The sequence below is a fragment of the Pteropus medius genome, unplaced genomic scaffold (assembly GCF_902729225.1).
Source record: "Pteropus medius unplaced genomic scaffold, Ma_sr-lr_union100, whole genome shotgun sequence".
In the NCBI taxonomy this organism is placed as follows: Eukaryota; Metazoa; Chordata; class Mammalia; order Chiroptera; family Pteropodidae; genus Pteropus; species Pteropus medius.
Genome location: NW_024349800.1, coordinates 67479892 through 67500605, shown reverse-complemented (window position 1 = coordinate 67500605; position 20714 = coordinate 67479892). Strand labels below are relative to the sequence as shown.

General features: G+C 47.2%; 1 protein-coding gene and 1 long non-coding RNA gene across 2 annotated transcripts in view; one reads left to right on the top strand and one right to left on the bottom strand.

Moving 5' to 3' along the window:
• Positions 1–20714, top strand: part of DSCAML1 (DS cell adhesion molecule like 1) — a 324128-nt gene that overhangs the window by 41127 nt on the left and 262287 nt on the right. The window lies entirely within an intron of this gene.
• LOC120622035 (uncharacterized) lies at positions 256–5807 on the bottom strand. The gene is made up of 3 exons (XR_005658395.1): positions 5709–5807; positions 2920–3122; positions 256–2738 (listed from the first exon to the last, which is right to left on the bottom strand). It is a non-coding gene; the product is annotated as an uncharacterized LOC120622035 (long non-coding RNA).

Genomic DNA, 20714 nt, shown 5'->3' with positions numbered 1-20714 from the left:
TGAGCCACTCTCAGTTTTTATAGGTGGGAGTTCAGTTCCCTGAGGCTTAAGTAAAAGAGGCTTCCTGGAGTCAGAGTTCCTATCTCCCCTACCCCAGAATTGGGACTTTTGATAGAAATGAGAAGGCTCGAGCTAGGGGGAGAGACTTTGCTTCCTGTAATATAGTCTGGATCCTTTAAGCGATACACACACACACACGCATGCACATGCAGCAGAGGTTTGTGAACTGGTAGTGTTAAATAACAATTAGGTCAATAACACCCTTTATGAAAAACCTTTTGGTAAATTACATCTATTGATAATTAGCTCCTTTGAGAATCTCAGTCTGGGAAGCTCTGCTAGAAAGTGGATCTAGACACAGACCCAGCACTGAGAGTTGAGTCTCTCCTTTTTGAGAAAAACCTCTTTCCTTGCTCAGTTCCACTTGAGGTCAGAGCCACGACTCTGGGTCAATTACTGCAACTCTGGTTGCCTCGACCTTGAACAAGGGCATTGTTGTTTGCCCCCTGCTCCTCCATTTACCTCCCTAGGTGGCTTCAGAGGTTGCTCAGGAAGCTGTGAGTTGAAGATGTGTTGCTGGCTCTGTGGCTTAGGGCACAGCTTGGTACCAAAAGCATCTCTGAAAGACGAGAGCTTTCTGCTTGTTCAAGGCTTCCCAAAGAGGTGGTGCCTTCTCCTCTTGCCTGTCTTCCTGCCCAAGCCCAGAGATAGTGCCCAGGCATGTTCCAGAGAGAAGTAGCTTGAGAGGGGTTAGAAACTGTCTGAAATAATTCCATCCTTCCCTGGAGACTTGGCGTGAATTTTATCTAATCACCATGGCAACAGATTAAAAAAAAGAAAAAAAGGTGTGAGCGTATCGCCTTTGCTGTGATAATTCAGATTTATATATTCAGATCAGATTGGAGTTGGAGATATTTTTTAAGGGAGCAGATGCAGCAGAAGGTGTAACTGCAAATAATGTAGCACAAATGTTTGATGATCCTGCCCTTTAAGAAGTGGAACGCAGTTTCCTGCAGTTTTTCCAGAATATAATTATTCCATCAAACCCATTGCAATGAGGACTCATTACGGACCTGGATAATGCAGAGTCACGTTGTGCCAACAACACGCCTGCGCACACACAAACACACACAAACATGCATGCATGGGCAGCCCCAGCCCAAGCTCTCAGCCTCTGGCCTTCCACAAATGGAAACCTCAGAAAACCCCCAAAAGCATGAGGCCTAGGCAAGGGCCTGAGGAGGATGTGATGGAAGGGCACAGCGAGGACAGCTCAGACACCATGTTGGAAGGGAACATACTCCCAGCTGGCGCAGAGTGTTGGGACTCCCCCTGCTACCCTGCCCACGTGAGTCCACCGCCATTCTGTAGGGCACAGACCTGGGAGGGCTGAGGCTAGGCTAGGAGGTCCTGTTGTATAACCTGGGTGATTAATTCAAACATTTTCATAAATGACACGATTCTGCTCATTTGCTCAAGGTACCGTCTGATCCAACCCAGTCTCCTGACTCCCAGGCCAGGGATTTTTCCACCAGCGGCTTCACTTTGGGATTACAATTAGCACAGAGACCTACATTTGTTTTCTTTGATCCCTGCCTCTCTCACCCCAGGGAAGGCCGGCATGCATGCAATGAGTAGGCACACCAGGAGACACTTTATCAGTGTTTATTGGGCATTATCTACCCTTCTCTGCTCAATGCATGTACTTGCAGGTAGTATTTTTCAGCATCTGACAGTTTCTTTAGATCTTGGTCTCAAGCCATTAGAAGTTCCCCCTGCTATAGTCACCTCCATAGTCCACTCTCCCCGATGGAGACCAAGAGCATGGCTCCTATTCTGCTGACAGGACACAATGCCCATAAGCTGCCCCTGCCCTGGGCTCAGAAAGACACAGTGTCTTTACCTGCCCCGACCTGCCCTTTCTAGCTCCCCCAGTGCAGAGTAAGGGCAGTGCCAAGGTATGTGGCATGAGAGCAGGTGGGGTGGGTTGGTAAACAAAGCCCCTAAGGGCATAGCGGAATCCCTGAGTATGGGGTCTTCTCAGTGCTGCCCCCACTTCTTGCTGAAAGATGAGGCTTCTGTTGTTCTCTCTCTTCAACCACAGATGCCCCTGAACCAACATTTCTCAAACGAGAAACTCAGGACCAGAAGGGTCTCCTGGCTTGTTGGGGGCAAAGCAAGAATAAGAATGCAGGTCCTCCAACTTCTAAACTATCACTCATCAATCTCTCTTGTCAACCACATCAAATGTCAAATGGTGGCCACACAGGTTTGTTACCCTATGTGTCCATGTTCTTTGCTCGGGGTGCCTACCAACCTGGCTGACTGCTATCAGCAGAGCTCAAGTTGGCACAACCTGGGTTGTCTGTTCAGACACCTTCCATTTGTCAGTTTTTGGGATTTAGCCACCACTCTCCCTGCCTCAGGAAGAGTGGTTCCTTCCATCCTCTGCCTTGGGTACGTGCACTTCATGCCCAGGCAGAGTTCCCAGCAGACTTGCACCTCCCCGTGATTCAGCTTAGCCTGAGTTCCGGCACGTTAGGAACCCCCACCAGCAGGCTGGGGTAATCCGTGTCTGGGCCTCAGCGTCTTGCCAAGAAGAGTCCAGGTCACTGCATCCTCTTCTCCAGATAGGCTGGTTCCAAAGGCTAGGGTCTGCTGGTCTCACGGTAATATTCTCTGCTGCCCTCTCAGCAGTGCTTATAAAGTTCTTTTTCCAATAATTTACCTGGGCCAGGCTAAAAGGTATGGAGTGCTAGAGATGTATGGCGAGTCTCTACCCCCTACCATACTCTGGTCCCCACCATGAGGAAATGAAGCTGCTTCTCAGAGGACAGCTCATTCCCTGTGTGCATACCACCCTCTGAATGGGGAGAGGCAGACAGCAGATTGTTTGTGTTTGGTGTGTAATTTATTTACCTGAAAAGGCAGAGCTCCATGGCAGCATCTGGTTTTCAGCATGTTTTCAGGCCCTCGTTCCGGCTCATGCCTCATCTGGCCCCTCTGAGACCAGGAAACCAGGCTGTGGGGGACTAGAGGAGGAGCCCGTGGTTCTGGGCCTAATCTTTTCTTCTTCTGCATCCCTGGGCTGTGGGTCCTCTCCCACAGTGGGGATGTTCCATCTGCATAGGAGAAGGCTGAGGAAGACCACAGAGCCCCTCCCTCAGATCCCAGTGAGGCCACACGAGACATGTGTAAGGATGGGTCCTGGGCTGTAGGAACCCAGAGCAGACTGGAGCCTCACCTGACAAGCTCTGCTCTGCCGGCAGCTAGGCCTAGGAAGCGGGGCCCCAAGAAGTTGATGTCTGTAGCACCTCCTGCCTCTCTCACTATTACCCCAGTAGTCAGCCTATCCTAATTGAGGTAGGCAAAGAAGGAATAGATGTTGCAGGCCCTTCTCTGCCTCCCTAAATAGTTGGATCTCCCCAAGTGGGAAGGTCAATGGGGCATTTATGCCCCAGATGCCTGCACACAGTAGCTGGCCTAGGCTACAAGTAACACAACCAGCCCTGGCGTTCAGTCCACATCTCCAAAATGGACTGCAGGCAGGAGAGGACTGGGACCCCTGTATCAGCTGGAACCTGTACTCCATCCCAAGTGCCTCTCTGGAGCATGTTGGTGGTTGGTGACCAGGGAGTGTCAGGTCTTATGAAAAAGCTGATGGAATTGGGCCATGTGGCTAAAGATAAGAAGATGTGGCGGAGACATGATTCCAACCTTCCTTCCAGTGTCTGAGGTGCTATTGGAGGGAAGGGGGAGCAGGCCTATCTCCACTGGATAGCAGGCTCCAAGAGAACTAGGGACAGTGGGCAGGAATTATAGGGAGGACAGAGGCAGCTCAATATTGGTGTGACTTTTCTAACAATTAAAACGGTCAAGCAGTGGCTCGGGTTCTCTCTTAAAGTAGTGAACTCACCATTACTGAGTGTGTCTAAAGCAGAGCCAGATGATAATAATATTAGTTACAATTTATGAAGTGCCTACTATGTACCACGTGTTCTTGCTTTGTGTTCACTTTTTCACAACCTGTAATTTAGGTATTATTGTTTTCATATTACACAGGAGATAGTAAAGTCAGAGAGGTTAGGTAATTTGCCCAACATCACACAATTTGTAAATAGCAGAGTCTATGCTCTTCCTATCATTATATGGGATTTGTGAAAGGGTAAACCTACTGTGTGAGGGAAAGAGTCACTCTGATGACCTCTAAGCCTCCTTCTCCTTACTAAAGATTTGGTGGCTTACTCTGAGGAAGAGATAGGTGGTCAGGTGTGCTTTTCAGAAAGATGCCTCTGATGGCAGTGGGAAGGGTAGCTTGGATCTGAGTAGACTGGCCCCTCTCCCAAGGGCTCCCAGCACTTCCATAGGTACCACTGAGCTTCCCTCGGCTTCTCTAGTCCCTGTGACAGGTCCAGAGGCACAGAGAGAGAGAGAGCTACAGAGCCTCTCCCAAGGCACTTCCCATTGGCCACATTGTTTGCTAGGGACAGCCCAGGCACTGGGCCTTAGGTTCCAGCCGCCTTACCTCTGGTCTGCTCCCAATGCCCATGTCTGAGGTGCCTAACACATTTGCAAAATGATGGATTATAATAATAAAAATTCACTTATGTAGCCCTTACCGTGGGCCAGGCACTGTTCTAAGCACTTTATATATATTAATGCATTTAATGTTCAGAATAACCTTATGAGGAAAGTTCTATTGTTATCCCTATTTTATAGATGAAGACACTGAGGAACAGAGAAGTAAGAGACCTGCCTAAAGTCACACACTACTAAGTGATACAACTGGGATTTTAACCTAGGCAGTCTAGCTCAGACTCTGCATGCTTAGCCAATATAGCAAAATGAAGCAGAAGATAACCAGTTTAAAAACTAGCCCATCTGAAGGGGAAAGGGATACTGGGTGACATGGGTGACATGAGTCTCTCTGTGTGCAGACGTCCCACTGCCCCTAGTCGTTTGAACAGGGCATACTCTGGCTCAGTGAGAGTGAAAGGGACACAGAAGCAGGGAAGGCTCCCTCTGGTCAGTGCTGATCCACCTCCATGTGAAGGACAGGCTGGCAGGGTTACTGCTACTCCGTCCCTGTCCCCAACCCCACCTGCATTGGCGTTAATGGGAGGAAAGCTCCCCAGGGAAGGAGCAGCCTAGACTCCCTTGATAGCCTGCCCTGGTTTTGTTTTCTTTTGCTTTTGTTTTGCAGTCAGGTTAGTTTTTTTTTTTTCTTTTCCTTTTTTAATTGACTTTTTAATGAAGTATAACATACACACAGAAAAATACCAGACCTTGAGTGTACGGTTCAATGAATTTGTACAAAATGAGCACACCCTTGCAGTCACCTCTAGATCACCTTACCAGCACCCCAGAAGTCTCCCTTGTGTCCCCCTAGCTACCCTCCACCAAAGGTGACCACCTTCCTGATGCCTATTACCGTAGATTAGTGTCACCTGGTCTTGAATTTCATACATATAAAAGCATGTGGCATGTTCTCTAATGCCTGGCCCCTCCTACTCAACATATGTGTGTGAGGTTCGTGCAGTTATCGTCCTGGCCAGACTCCCCTTCCCGGCCAACCTGCACCTCCTCCGGTTTAGCGGGCCTTCGAGGTGGTCTGAGGCTGGTACAGGCCCTGTTTATCTCAGTGCTGACCCTCCTTCTTTCTGTGACTTCCTTCGCTTTCACCTATTAATTTGAGAACTTTGTCTTACCCTCAGTGCTTTCCTCTTCATCTCCTTGTCCAGAATCAAAACCGGGCCTTGAAGGCAGAGGCTCCCTTTCTCTGACTCTCTGCCCAGGCCTGGATGGGATGTACTGGACAGGCAGAGGGTGGGTCAACGTGGACTTTGCCCGCTGGGGCTCTGGTTACCAGGGTGACCAGTGGCTGGAGCGAGTTGGAGGGTAGAGGGAATATCCACCAGTCACAGACCTGGCAGGGTGCCAAGGAGGACTAAAGAATTAAAGTCCCCTTCAGGCTCAGGAATCCCAGGAATCCAGGTTTCTTTGTAAAGACTATTATTCTGCTAGAAATCAAAGAGAGAGAGAGATGCTAATGTATATCCTTGAGGCCTCACCTGACATCCCTGGGACTTGTCAGAAATGTACTCTCAGGCCCCACCCAGCCCTACAAGATCAGAATCTGCAATTAGCAAAATGTATTACTTCAGCACATTAAGGTTTGAGAGGCCCTGCTTTAGACAGTACACTGAGGTGGTCAAGAACTTGGACCCTGGAGCTAGACCCTCTGGGTTTGGATCCTGGTTTGTGACCTTAGGCAAGTTACTTAACCTCTCTGAGCTTCATCAAGAAAATAAGAATAATAATAGTACTTACCTCGCAGGATTGTTGTGAGATTTCAGCGGGATGGCCTATGTGAAATGCTTTGAACAGACCTAGCACACGGTAAGCGACAAATGGTGCCAGGCCCTGGGTGAGGTGCTGGTCATACGTCATCTTTTCTGACTCTCACAACAGCCCTGAGGGTAAGTTGAAGATTATGCCTGTTTTACAGGTCAAGGAACTTATTTTTCAGATGAAGAAACTGAGGCCGATAAGCTAGCTCATTCCAGGAAACAGAAGGAACCAGTTTGAAAGAAGAGTTCTCTTCTGGTGTAGGGCAGAGTGGGAGGCTGGTAGCTACCTTCTCCCCACATAGGTCTGGGGATGTGATACCTGCAGGCCATAAACAGGCTGCTGGAGTGTTTATGGATATTAAATTCTGCCAGTTAATCACTGAGGATTAATTGTTAAGGATAAACCCAAGGTGTTTCTCTCCCAGCAAGCTCTAAATTAACTGAGAAAGGGGGAGGCAGAGGCCTATCGGAGAGTAAGTGTGAGAAGGCTTGGAAGGATCTAGGCTTTGCTGCCCAGGAAACTGGGCCAGGGGCCAAGCAGGTGGTTATGCCAGAGGGCAGAAGACGAGGTAGCCCAGAGGTACTTGACTCCACTCAGCATCCTGTATCTCAGGGAACTGGAGGGCAAATGGGATGATGAGCTGCTGGCTCCCTGGGGAGCTTGGGAGGACAGAGGGACCTGGCTACACAGAGATGTCCAGGACTGAGGGATATCTGTGAGGTTTGGGGTGTAGTTGAGCATAACGACTGTGTCTCCTCTCGCTCATGTGTGTGCAGCCAAGTTGTTTTTCTGGCCCTGAGGGACACTGACCCAGGCCCACAAGCCTGATCTCTTGCCAGGGCACCCTGGTTCTCCTCCTCGGCCTCCACCTCTGTGCCTGGCTATCTCCTGCTGGTCTCTTACACCCTTAGCCTCCTGCGCTTTCTCATCACCTTCTCCCAGGTCTGCTCCTCAGCTGTGCTGCATAAAGCCACGTTGTAATTGCCCATTTACTTCTCTGTCTCCTCTCCTGACTGTGAGTAACCTTCAGTGCAAGAAATCATGTCTTATTTTTCTCTGTATTCCCTTACCATAGTACAGGGCTTGGCACAAAGAAGATTCTTGACATGTGCTGGATGAGTGTGCGGGTGGATGGATAGATGGAAGAAAGAGCGAAGTGAGCATTTTCATAGATGTACGTCCAGAAGGGACACGCTGGAGATAGGGAGAGGCCATCTGAGGCCAGAGCCTTATAAGTAATCCAGCTTCCCTAGTGTTTATCACTGTTTTTGACATGGGTCTCTTGGTGGGCCAAGGCTGGCTTCTAGACAGACCACTCTCCCATGGCCTTCGAGATATTTTTCTCTGATCCAAATATATTGAATCTTTGCAGATAGGATTGGAGCTAAGGGGTAAACTGGCCCAAATGCCGCAAGTGTTTGTTGGTAAATGAAGTCACAGGGAACTCGGTGTATGCACAGAGCAGGGGCACTCACTGGAGGCAACTGCCTCCAGGCCCCCACTTTGGCTCCCTGTAGGAAGCCATCTACTTGGTCTCCAGCCCAGCCACCTCCACTCCCTCCAAGCCCAAGATGTCACCAGATGGACTTGATCCTGTTATTTTGCAGAACATTTGAGATTCTGGTATTAGTGAGCAACCAGGCTTCAGGTGGGACCTCAGGACATCCGCAGTGCTCCCACTGTCCCAAAATGGGCTTCTGGCACAACCTATGTACTTGGCTCTGCTGGTGAATCGGCTCCTGTCTGTCCTGTCATCACTGGATTGGGAATCAGGAGCTCGGGTTCGAATGTGAGGTTTCCCACAAATGTAACATACAAGCTTGGGCTAAGTCATTTTGTTGGGCTTTACATTTCTTCATTCATGTGTCCCTGAGACTCTCCCGGATCCAAAGCTTCTAGAAGAGAGTCCAGTATGAAAGGGTGTGATGTCATGTAATGAGGCCCAGGTTGCCCTCCAAAGACCCACGGTTAGGGAGCTGGAGCCCAGGAGAGATGGCGCCTCCTTTTGTTTCCTCTAGGTAACCCATCAGCAGCATGGAAGCAGGATCATGACCACCAGCGAGGACAGAACCCGTGGACATCAGGGTGTACTTTGCTTTTTCTCTTTTGTCTTTCTTTCTCATCATAAAAGTGATACTAAAGCCAGCCTGGGTGTTGACTGGTGTACAGAGCTGGTGTGGAGTGACATCCAGCATCCCTGGCCTCCAGGCCTTCTGGTGGTACTAAGGGGTCCAGGTCCAGAGTCCAGAGGCCTGCAGCCTCAGGGAGGAGGGAGGCTGGACATCCTTGAATGCAAAGGATAGTGTGCTATGTGGAGGAGCTTGGAGAAATGGAGGGAACAGGAGATTGGGGTTCTGCCTCCCCTAGTACTGTGTGTTCTTAAGAAAGGCCTGAGCATCTTCGAGCCTCAGTTTTCTCAACTGTAATGGGAATAGCACCATATTCATTAAAGTGATACAATCTTTTATGTTAGAAAACCTCCAAATCTCAGCAGCTTAACACAATAAAATTTATTTCTCACTCATGAAGAATTTGATAGGTAGTGGGGACTGCTCTGCACGGTCATCCACTGTCAAGGTTGCATTAATATCACCATCTGGAGGTGGATGGCAAGAGAGAGAGAACTTGGAGGGCAAAGTGGGAAGTATTGGCAGGTCAGGGCCGGGCTTAGCATTCCTCACTTCCACACACACCCCATAGGCCAAGACTCAGCCACACGCCCCACCAAGATGTAAGGAAGTCCTGGAAACAGAGTCCCTGTCTGGGCAGCTGCTTTCCAGCAACAGCTCCACACCATGGGAGGGGAGGCATGGACCTTTTGGTGGACAGCACACTCTGTCTGCCAAAATCACGAACCTCCAGGATCATTACAAATGTTATAAATAGGAGTACAAAGAAAAGGCACTGGTGCATAGTAAGTGTAGGGTAATTATCCTTTCTTCTTTTCTTCTCAAACAAGGAAAGTTTCCTTCCCCTTGCCTGATGTCTCCATTTGGATCAGAAGGGCCACTGGGGGAGCCCGCCATTGCCCAAGCACTTTTCACAGGGGACACCCTTGGGCAGGCTGAGACAGACCCCACTGGGCATTTTCTACCGATTGAGCCCAGATGTGGCTCCTCATAGCCACACGCTTTGGGAGGTGAGAAGTGTGACAGCGCAAATCCATGGCCACAAGTATTGATAGGCCTTGGAGTCAGGGAAGCTCAGGATAGGGTGGCCATGGAGAGGGCTGTGGCTTTCCAGGACTAGGCTTGTTCACTCTCAACATGTGCAAAGTTGCTGGAATCAAGGGAAGACAAGAGGCAAGGTCAGGGAGAAAGTATGTCAGGAGTGAGCTTTTCTCAGGGTAGCCAGACAAGGAACAGTTGGACAGAGGTTTTCAGCATCAGTAATGAGGTCCACTGAGGCTGCAGTTAGAGAATGGGGAGGGACTGGAAAGGGAGTCCTGCCAGCCTCCAGTGTTAGACAGGGTGACACTCATTCTGGTTTGCCCAGGACTTTCCCAGTTTGAGCACTCAAAGTTCCATGTCCTAGGTGTCGCTCCCATCATCCTAAGTATTAGATGTAGAAAGAATATGAAATTTGGCATCAGACAGGCCCAAGTCTAAATTCTGATGCTGGCATTTACTAGCAGCACAACCTAGAGCAAGTTTTATATGCTCTCTAAGCCTCAGCTTCCTCATCAATAAAATGGGTTAATAGTGCCCAGAGCCATTTTCATGATTAGATATGTAAGGAACCTGGTCCTCCCCTGCTACAGGTCATTGTCCAGCCTGTGCCTGGCTCTTCCCTGTGACCAGGCAGCCCTTCTCTCCTGAGACAGTCCATTCTCCCTTTGCCTGGCTTTGGTCGTTAAAAATATCCCTTTCAGGGATCTCTACCCAATGATTCTTCTTCTTCTGAACTGGTCCAAATCACAGCCCATAAGACCCTAAAGGTGATGGTCATGTGCCCAACTGTTTTAGCAGGTGGACGGGTGTGGAGGTCGAGATGTACCACCTAAAAGGGAGCTGGTGCTGGGTCTGTGGCAAAGAGCCCAGGGCCCCTAGAATTAGAACCAGTTGGCTATGGGTATGTGATGATGCTGGGTTCTCTGACCTCATCCTGTTTCAGGTCAGTTTCAGTTTTTTACCCATTGCCACCATCATGTGAGAACATCAGCATGACCCGCATGAATGGCTGTGCAGCGCATCTCCAGGGGCACTGTTTCTTCTGAGTTGTGCAGTGCACAACCTGAATAACCATGCACAGAGTTTGATACACACCGGCAGTTTTAGTGGCTAAGTTGACTTCAGTGAGAGGGCTCACACTGTGTACACTTGAAGCAAACAGCCACTACCTGCTCCCAGGCACGCCCTGTCAATATATAGGCTTTGTGGGATTAAAGTCCTTTTTATCTGTTTTATCTGTCTCTGTGTCCCAGGTCAGTGTTCTCAAACTTTCATGCACATCCAAGTCAGCTGGAGGGCTTGTTAAAACTCAGATCGCTAGATCTCACACCGAGAGTTTCTGATTCAGTTGGTCTGGGATGAGGCCCAAGAATTTGCATTTCTAGCAATATCTCAGGTAATGCTGATACCATTGGTCCAGGACCACCTTTGAGAACCACTGTGCTAGGTTAATCTTTCATGGTAACCTGTGCAATGGGAGACAGGAGACCAGGGGTCAGGTCCCTTCTCTGCCTCTTATTAGTGGCATCGGTTTAGGCATATTACCTCACCTCTCTGAGGCTTAATTTTCTTTATCAATTAGGAGAAGAGACACCTGCTATTAGTATTGTGGGGACATTGTTTGGAGGATCAGATTAGACAAGTTCAAGTGCTGTAAGTTTTCTGATAATTATATAATGTTGGTTTTAGCTGGTCATTTCTTTTCTGGGCTGCAGTATGTTTTCTCTCTTTCTTCTGAAGGACTTTTCTCCTGGTCTCCCCTTTTTAGGATGTAAAAACACACCTTTTCATCTCTTATCATAAAAAGTACCAAGATGTGGGGAGAGAGACTATTGCAGAGCAACTTCTGGCTGGATACCTGGTAGCCATCAAAGCCAGCCCTCCAAAAATAGAGATTCGGTTATATTGGTGCAAACCTCACTGTGGCTCCAAACAGCACAGCTGTGGGGCTACTGGCAGGTCATGAAAGTTAGTCTAGGAGAGGCCTGTGCTAAACTCTTTCCCTGGGCATCATGGAAATCCTCTCAGATCAAGGAAGAAATGCCCAAGCAACCCAAGGCTTTGGGCCTGGAAGCCCAATGGAAGGTGTGGAAGGCTAGCAGTTTTATAAATATTTTAAATGAATATTTTTCATAGTCATATATTTATGAATATGAAATATAGGTATGGAAATTTTAATCCATATTTTTATGAATATACCTGTAAGCACTTTTATAGAGCTCTGAGCAGTGTACGTGAGACTCAATATGCATTGAAACCTGTGTGCACAGACATATGATAGTAGGAGAGGATGAAGTGTGGTTGACACTGACGTCGTATGACTAATGCTGAAGTCAGCTGGAGGGGTCTGGCTGATGTCAGCATCAAAAGGAAGACTTGAGGAACGGTGAGCTAATTACTGCTAGACCCACAAAATTCTTTGTAGGGAGGGAATGACCTAGAATGCAAAATAGGTTTCATTTTGCTCAGAAAACTGGGAGGACTCTAGCAAGAAAAGTACCGAGAAGGTAGGAATCACTGGGGTGCTATAAGAAGGTGAGAAGGGAGTTCGAACTGTGTGGATGGGGAAGAAATGAAGAGATGCCATTCGAAATGGTCCTATTCTAGAACTGTGCATAAAGTATCTGTCTATAGATGTATACACGCACATTTTCAACAGTAAATGTCTATTGAGTAACCTACATTCCCCAAGTTTCAAGCAGCCACCATCTTTCACCCATGCAACCTGCAATTGCTTGCTAACAGATTTCAGTGCCACCAATTTCTTTCCACCTCTATTTGAAATAGAGATCTGATCAAATTGCTGCCTGACTTTACACCTGTCATGGCTCCTCATTCTCTATGTAATAAATATCTACACCCACTGGACTTCTCCCAGTCTCTTGAGCCTACCACTGCGTCTCCTGCCTCTCTGGCTTTCCTCTACTCGTTCCCATTGCCTGAGTCATCCTTCTCCACATGGGAGACCCAAATAATCCTTTATAAACCCCTCTTTGCATGTATCTCTCCCTGAAACCTTCCCAGGGTCCAGCAAATGAACCCATCCTGATTGCTAGATGGTAGGATGACATTGATTCTGAGCTAGACTACCATTTTTTTAGTAATAATAAACACCACCTTAAATGTACCATGTACCCCAGATTCAGGAACTTCCACACGTGTAACAGCGTGCCCTCTAGAATGACAGTTGTTCTCTGCTGTCAGGCCCACAGCCCGCTGTTTCATTCATATAGAACAGTAGCCTGTGGTCCACTTTGGGTGTGGCTGACTCACATAACGCTTGGCACATAGTGAGCACTCAGTGAGTACTTGCCAACCAAGTGACTGACCAAACTCTATAGGGACATAAACTGAAGCAGGTGCAGAACTTGGCCCTTGTTTGCTACATTTGAACTTTAAATCCCGAAAGGCCTCATACATTACTAGAAAGAATAAAAATACTTGAAAGTGATTTTTTCTAACTTATAAATAGGGAGTTGAGGCCCAAGAAAGTTTAAAGCAACTCATCCAAAGCCAAGAACAGAGTTCCAGCTTCCCAATTCACAAGACAGTGAATGTCCTTTCAGCTGGACAGCGTCGTCCCCTTAAATAGCAGGTATTAAAGAACCAGCACATCTCTGAGGAGCCTAATGACCATGCCATGTAGAGTGGTTTGTTGAACTTCTACTATGCGCCAGGGGCTTGACATGCATGATCTCATTTACCCATCACAATAGCTCTGCAAGTTCGGTCTTATCGTACCCATTTCCCAGGTCAGAAACTTGATGTGGAAGGATGAGATATAACTTGCCCATCCTTATAACAGCTCATAAGAGGGAGGCTGTGAATCCAGGCCCGAGTGACCACATTCTTCATGGTTGTTCTACTAGGTTACAGATGTCTTCTGTATTATTCCCAAAGCCCTCTCTCCTCAGTAAAATGAGAACATAAAGCCAATGGTCTTATGATAAGAAATAGCCCTGAGAAGTTTTTGGAAGTGTGTGGAGTGGAGGGAGAGTAAAGGAGAGGGGAGAGGGGAATGAGAGAGTTTCTTAGCTGTAGAATGACTGGAAAAGATACTAGCATAGAGGGCAGGGCCTGGGATGCCAAGCACGGTGAAGGACCGAATCAGCCAAAATGCTACAGCACCTCTGTGGGAGCCAGCCTCCAGGATGGCCCCTAACCACCTCCTTGTATCCATGCCCACGTGTCGTGCCCTCTCACACTATACCTGGTTAGTCTGTGAGACCAATAGTGTATGAAGAAAGTAATGAGGTCACTTCTGAGATAAGGTTATAAAAGATTGTGGCTTCTGTCGTGGTCTTGCACCCTTGGATCACCACTGGCTCTGGGGAAAGCCAGCCATGAGATTGTGAGCAGCTATAAGGAGATACCCACGTGGCAAGGGACTGAAGCCTCTAGCCAACAGCCAGAAGAAATCAAGGCCTGATACAAACACCTGAGTAACCTGGAGACAAATTCTCCAGCCCCAGTTGAGCCTGGAGGTTACTGCGGCCATGGCCAACAGCTGTACAAGATCACAAGGGACTCTGAGCCAGAACCACCCGAGTTCCTGATCCTCAGAAACTGTTTGAGCTTATAGATGATAGAGATTTTAAGCTGCTCAATCTGGGGGTAATTTGTTTGCAACAGTAGATAACGAATACAACCCCATTAAGAGACACTGCCGGTATATAATTTCTGGGAGAGCTCTAAGGAGCTCTACAGATAGGGTTGGGTTTCTGAGAAGCAATAATGATATTACCGTAAGAGTGTCAGTCCCTTTTTGTTCATGGCAGGAGCTATGGCGCTGGGTATTTGCCCTGGGTAGCTGGGCTCTGGGCCTCCTGGCTCCTCCTTCAGCTTGGTGAGAATGTGTCCATCTGTCCGTACCTCTCCTGGAGCCCAGAGTTGGGGGCAAGCCTGGGAGCAGGAACAGCCTGGCCACTGTGTCCTCGGTGGTGACAGTGACGGGACACGCTGGGCACAGCTCCGCACCCAGCACAGTCTATGCTTTATTACATCCCCTCTTCTTTTTCAAAACCTCTTTCATTTTATACGAGGAGACAGATGTGAGGGCCTTGCAGGCTCACATAGCCTGCTGTTCTGGGAAAAGAAAAAGATATTTTGTGTTCCCCTCTCTTTCTATGGAGGTCCAGCCTTCTTCTTCCTTTTTTTTATGTGCTTCTTAAAGGGGCGATTGTTCTCTTCCTAGAGACACGTGCGCATGCCCACACACATACACATACACACACAGTGTCATAGCCTCTACTCTCTCCAGGGACAGGTGTCTTGGATCTGCCCTTTTTGACCTTTGTGACCTTGAGCAAATGTTGCATCTTCTCAGAGTGTCAGTTTTTCTTGTCTATAAAATGAGGATAGTAATACATGCCCTGTGTGATTTGGAATAAGCTAATGAATGCGAAAATCCTCTGTAAACTCACATCTTGGCTCTGCCTCTGGTGTTCTTGTGACCAGGGATACAGCGCTTTGAGTCTCTGGGCAGAGTTCTTCTGTCTGCTTTCCTTCCTCTTGACCTGCTGGTGGGGGAGATGAATGTGAGCTTCTGGGAAGGGAGAAGCTATGGGACCCAGACAGTCTGTCTCCCCAACCCTCTGCTTCCCCTGGTATGCTGTGAGGCCAAGCAGTGTGGTTCTGGTCCCTTGGAGGAGGCCCACTGTGTGGAGTAAGGGGGGGCAGTGAGTGATTTCCACAGCGTGAACCAGATCCCCATTTAATAGCCCCAGGCCAAGGGTTTTCTCATGGACAGGTGACCAGGCACCCAGAGTGGCAAAATGGCAGCTCCACCTCTGGAGTTCCTGGCTCCTGCCTTTGCCGAGTATCATATATCCGAGTCCTTATCCTCTAAAGCTCAGCCTCAGTCTCACACCCTAAGCTACTCCCCCACTCCCTACACTTCCACCCCTATCTTTTCAACCACAAGTCATTTACTCAAGAAATATTTACAGAGCAAAGCATTCATGTCCCCTGCCCCCATGGAGCTTACAGAGAGAACAAGAAGCAGATGGGTGGAAGGTGGGGGTCCCAGAAGACTTCTCCGAGGAACTGCCAGTGAAGCAAAGGCTTTAAATAGAGTAGAGGCTGACCAGGCAGAGTCGGGGAGAAGAGCCAGAGGTGGCCCAAGTCCACTGAGAGCTTGGTGCTGGCTAGGAATGGGCAAACCTGTGTCTGGGAGGAGAGTTCAGGAGGTGACAGTGACTGAGGTAAGATGTAGGGGCTTCCTAGGGTCCTCCCAAGTGTTTCAGAGACTGAGGGTGGCTCCATATGGCCTTTCTCTCTCCCTACCCTTCCCACAACTGGGTTCCTCGTCCCTTAAGAGATATTGCTTGCTAGGGAAAGACCCCCTACTTCCAGGGACAGCCTGTGCCTTTTGAGGATGTCCCAACAACTGCAGTGACTTACTTACTAGGCAGTGACTTAAGAAGGTGGGAAAAGAAGAGTGATCAAGGAGGTGATTTTTCCAGATGATGCCCCAAGAGACACGACTCCTGCAACATGAGGCCTGGAAGGGCTCTCTTCCAACATTTTCCCCATCCCCACTCCACCTGATGCTTCCCCCTGTGGCTCATAGAGGGTCTGCATGCCAGACTGCTTTCTCCTGAGGGTGGCGTGACTGTGGGGTTAAGGCAACAGTCACTGGCAGGTTTCATCTATAATCTTTTATTAGCTAAACAGTCTGCCACCACCTTGAGTCCACTACCCCATGTTCATAGGGATGAAGTGACTTGTTCGTAGGGAACAAAGACCCATGAAGACTGAGCCCTCTCACTCAGCCTGTACTTGCTGAGCCCTGCCTGGTGTCAGGGTTTCTAAGTGAGGACGTGCAGGACCAGATCTCTGCTTCCTTTACCATCATTTGAGATTTGTCGAGAGCCTGCTCTGTGCTACGCACTGCACAGGGCCTAGATGCGGAGAGCATTTCTAAGCACTTTCAACAGGAGTTTCACAGCACAGAACCAGATAAGGGCTAGCTGCTCTGGTTTCCTGGGCTTTGCAGGGCTATGGAACCACCTCCCAACTACCCACCTACCCATGTTGAGTTTCCCAGGGGCCAGGCCTAAGACCGCCTCCTGCAAATCAGCTGCTCCCACCCCACCCAGCCTAGCCATGGCTGCTGCTGTGCAGGAGCTGGCTGTCTGTGTATCTCCTGCTCCTCCTTCCTGCCTCCACCTCATGCCGTAGGCCCTTTCCGTCTTCCTCTCTTGCCAGTTCACCCCCATGATGATATTTCTATTTAAAAATAAATCACTGCTATCTTTAATTGCAGACTAAATAATTGCTTCATTTTATTTAAATGTGACTCTTGAAGATTCTGGGAACAATTAGAAGAAAACATAGGGCAGTGGTGGGTGCATGTTTTCAAGCATATAATTTTTTTTATTATTATCACACTGATGTTTGCAGGATCTAGGAAAAGAAAGTGTACCCTTCCTCCCGAGTTAGTCATGCATAATTTACATGCAATAATAACAATGATAATGATAATAATAATAATTCTGGCTTTTTCCGGATTTCACGCATGGCTCCCGAGGGAGCTGTGCAGTCTCCATGCACTTTCCAGAAGGAGAGAGGTAAGAACAGCTCCAGCTGCCACCTGCAGACCTTGAGAAATGACCGATGCCCTGGCCCTTCCAGTCTGGATGCTGGGTTTGATATGGGCCCAGAGCCGACCTTCCACATATGTGGTCCGAGAAGTACTGAGCAGGGTCAGCCGTATACCCTCAGTACGCTTCACATTGCCTAAAATTCCACCCTTCATTCAAGAGTCAGTGTGAGAGCTAGATGGGGTTTCAGAGGTCATTCGAACTGCTTTTTTTTTTTTATAAGGAGAAAACCGAGATCAGAGAAATGATCTTTCTCCTCAGGTCTCAAAGCTTGTTAACAACAAAACCAAAAAGGGGACTCCATGTGGGAGACAGGAGAGCAGGGCCTTGAGCACTAGGAAGACTTAGATTTGAATCCCTGTCCTGCACATCACTATCAGGGTGATCTTGGGCATGTTTCTTTATCTGGAAAAATTAGAAGTAATGATACTTGCTTATTTCAAGAAATAATATAATATATGTGAAAATGCCAAGCACGGTGCCTGCACATAGTAGATGCTCAATCAATGTTAGTTTTTTTTTTTTCCTCCAAAACTCTTAGTCTTCGTAAGTGTGCTGCTTATATACAAATATCCCTGGGAAGGGTATAGTGCCTTTGACATTGGGATTCGGTGACCGCTGGAGGAGAAAAAGGTCGTTTTACATGGAGGGTACCTGCTAAGAGAAAGATGAAGAAAGAGACAGAGGATGACCCACAAGACCCACTGGGCCTTGGGTGGATCCTACTGAGACACCGTGTTCTCTGCACCAACCATGATACGTTTCCTTCCTCACTGCTGTGTGTTCCTACTGGGTTTGGGACATTCGGACTGGAAAATGTCCTGTTTGGCTATTAAATCCACACTACTGAGCGCCTATCTAGAGTATCTGTGTGTCCTGTGTGTCCTGTGTGTCAGATACTCTAGATACTGAAGCTACAGTATCTTCTGCCTGCAGGGAACCTGAATGCTGTGATGAAAGAGATAGTGAATGCTTGAATTTATCACAGTGTTAAAGGATAGTCAGAGCGAGAGAGCCTAAGGAAACATGGAATAGCAAATTGCCCAGCCTTTGGGGTTTCAGGGAAGCCACTTGGGGAAACCACTCCTGAGTGGGGTCTTGAAGGGTGTGTAAGAGTTGGGACAAGGAGGTTTACAGAGAGAAGGGGCAACCTGGACTTGTGGACAATCTTGGTGGTTCAGAATTATGGCCTTGTGCGCTGTGAGGCTGGACCAGTAGGAGGTGAGCTTGGAGAGGTCAACAGGGTTTTCCAATGACCATGTTGGGGACTTCAAGCCATGGGACGGCAACACCTGCCCTGCTCTAGAATCACAACTCAGGTAAACCAGAGGGCTGTAGCTCTTTCTTCTGGACTTGGGTTGCTAAGATGGATCTAAGGCAGCAGTCCCCAAACTTTTTGGCACTAAGGACCGCTGCTCTGATGAGAATCTAATGCCTGATGATCTGAGGTGGAGCTGAAGCAGTGAGTCTGAAGCAGTGAGCAGCCTGGGGAGAGGCTGCAAATACAGATGAAGCTTCACTGCTCGCAGCTGCTCACCTCCTGCTGTGCAGCCCATTCCTAACAGGCTGAGAACCGGTACCGGTTCACAGCCCAGGGATTAGGGACCCCTCATCTAAGGACCTTTCCATGACTAACTACCCCCCTAAGAGCAGGATATGGTAAACAATCTTTTTCTTTATTTTTTTATGTGAATTTTATTTAGATGAAATTCACACACCGTACAATTCACCATTTAAATTTACAAAAGTATGAATTAGTATGTTCACAGAGTTAAGCAACAATCGCCACAACCAATTTTAGAATATTTTCATCACCCTAAAAAGAAACCCCACACCCATTAGCAGTCATTTCCCCTCCCTCCTCCCACCCACACCCCAACCTAGACAAACACTAATCTGTGCCTGTATAGATTTGTCTATTCTGGGTATTTTACATAAACAGAATCATGATATGTAGCCTTTTGTGCCCGGCTTTTTTCACTGAGCATAGTGTTTTCAAAGTTTATCTATGTTATAGCATGAATCCACATTTCATTTATCCATCCATCCATTGTTGGACATTTGATTTGTTTCCACTTTTTAGCTATTATGGAAAATGCTGCTATGAAAGTTTGTATACAAGCTTTCGTGAACATGTTTTCATTTCTCTTGGTAGATACCCAGGAGTGATTCCACTACTGTATCATACAGTAATTCTATGTTTAACCTCTTGAGGAACTTTTTTTCTTTTCCAAAGTGGCTCCACCATTTCACATTCCCAGCAGCATTGTATGAAGTTTCCAATTTCTCCATATCCTCGCCAACTCTTGTTATGATCTGTCTTTTTTATTATAGCTGTGCTGGTATTCTATTGCTTCTGTAACAAATTGCCACAAACTTAGTGACTTAAACAACACAAATTTATTATAGTACAGTTCTGGAAGTCAGAGTCTGATGGGTCTCATAGGGCTAAAACCAAGGTGTTAGCAGGGCTGTGTTCTTTCTGGAGGCTCTAGGGGAGAATCTGTTTCCTTGCCTTTTCCAGCTTCTAGAGACTTGAAGTTTCTTGGTTCATGGCATCCTCTGGCTTCAAAGCCAGCAATCGAATCATTTTGACCTCTGCTTTTGTTGTCACATCTCATTCTCTGACTCTGTCCTTCTTTCACTTGATTAAAATGACTTTTGTGATTACATTGGGCTCACCTGGATAATCTAGTATCCTCTCTCCATCTCAAGATTCTTGAGTTAATTGCATCTGCAGTGTTCCTTTTGCCATGTAAGGTGACATATCCACAAGGGGATTGTGAAGATAGACTCTTTGGAGGGCCATTATTTTGTGTACCACAGCAGCCACCCTGTGGATATGAAGTGAGTTTTGATTTGTATTTTCCTCATGGCTAATGATGGTGGACACTTTTTCATGGGCTTATTGGCCATTTGTATATCTTCTTTGGAGAAATGTCTATTCAGATCCTTTGCTCATATTTTAATTGGATTATCTGTCTTTTTCTTATTAAGTTATAAGAATTCTTTATATATTCAGGTCACTTATGAGTATATTATTTGCAAATATTTTCTCCCATTCTATTTGTTGTCTTTTCTCTTTCTTAATGGTGTCCTTTGAAATTTTGATGAAATCTGACTTATCTATTTTTATTCTTTTGTTACTTGTCCTTTTGGTGTCATAGCTAAGAAACCATTGCCTAATCTGGAGATTTACCCATGTTTTTTTCTAATAGTTTAATATTTTTAGCTCTTATATGTAGATCTTTGATTCATTTTGAGTTAATTTTCGTATATGGTATAAGGTGGGGTCCCACTTTATTTTTTGCATGTGGATATCCAGTTGTCCCAGCATCATTTGTTGAAAAGACTATTTTTTTCCCATTGAATGATATTAAAATGATGATGGCAGTCTTGTCAAAAATCAATTGACCCTAATTGTGAGAATTTATTTCTGGAATATCATTTTTTTCATCAATCTAAAAGTCTATTGTTATGCCGGTACCACACTATATTCATTGCCGTAGCTTTGTCATAAAGTTCAAAATTGAGAGATGTGAATCCTCCAGCTTCGCTCTTCTTTTTCAAGATTATTTTGGCTATTTTA